The sequence below is a fragment of the Arachis duranensis genome, chromosome 8 (genome assembly GCF_000817695.3).
Source record: "Arachis duranensis cultivar V14167 chromosome 8, aradu.V14167.gnm2.J7QH, whole genome shotgun sequence".
Taxonomy (NCBI): domain Eukaryota; kingdom Viridiplantae; phylum Streptophyta; class Magnoliopsida; order Fabales; family Fabaceae; genus Arachis; species Arachis duranensis.
In genome coordinates, this window is record NC_029779.3 from 34,364,373 (window position 1) to 34,365,393 (window position 1,021).

The 1,021-nt window shown below is 22.3% G+C and overlaps 1 protein-coding gene across 1 annotated transcript in view; it reads left to right on the top strand.

The window, feature by feature from the left end:
* LOC107462279 (cyanidin 3-O-galactoside 2''-O-xylosyltransferase FGGT1-like) overlaps positions 1–1,021 on the top strand; it is a 4,337-nt gene that overhangs the window by 1,809 nt on the left and 1,507 nt on the right. The window lies entirely within an intron of this gene.

Genomic DNA, 1,021 nt, shown 5'->3' on the forward strand with positions numbered 1-1,021 from the left:
TTATAAATATTTTGATAAAAAATATATTATATAATAAAATATTATGTAATTAACCTAAATTTTCAGATAATCAACCTAAGTTAATCAAAACATGCATGAAGAATGGGAGAAAATTTAGGTTAATTAGGTGAGTACCACTCTTACTTTATATCAAAACATGTATAAAGATTTGGAGAACATTTAGGTGATGAATAATCTACCTCTTAGTTCAGTACATAAATTACGATAATATTAGAAAAATAAAAAAAGTCAAAATTAATATTCCTAAATAAATTAAAGTAAATTATATCTGTTTTTTATTAATTTTTTATTAAATATTTTCGTATAAATTAATAAATAATATTACACATTTAAATTTTTTTATGAACTAAATTTAACTAAATTAAACAATAAAACTTGAAATAATGCTATCGATAAATAATTTTTGTTAATATTAAACCAATTTAATAAAATTAGTTAGCAAAAAAAATTTGAATTCGTAGCATTATTCTACATACTTCAGTGCATACCTATTGAAACTATTCTTTATATCTGAAAAGGAATATCCTCTCTTCCAATTTGATAATGTTAGTTTGTATAAAGCTTCTCTACTCAACTAAACATATAATATTTTCCGTAAGTAGATGATATCCTAATACTCAATAAGAAAAGTATAGGAAATCAATGTTCTAAAATAAGTTTAAGACACACTTATTTAGCATTGTAAACTTGTAATTCAATTAGTAGCTAGTCTATCTTATCCTAATTAAGTTTTAGTATAAATAAGTACAAATATAAAGAGACACATCAATTACATGTGGCTGAAATATTTGTAACATAGTCAACCATTTAATTTCTGGAAGAGTCTGAAAAATAACTCATATTAAGAAATGAAAATGATATAGGGAGAAAACAGAACCATCAATTTTCGTTATGCGAATAATTTTCAATATTACTTTTAAAAATAAAAAAAAATTGTTGACTTAAGAGAAAAAGGAAAAAACGAACAACAACAAAGAAGTACAGAACAAGAACCCTTGTG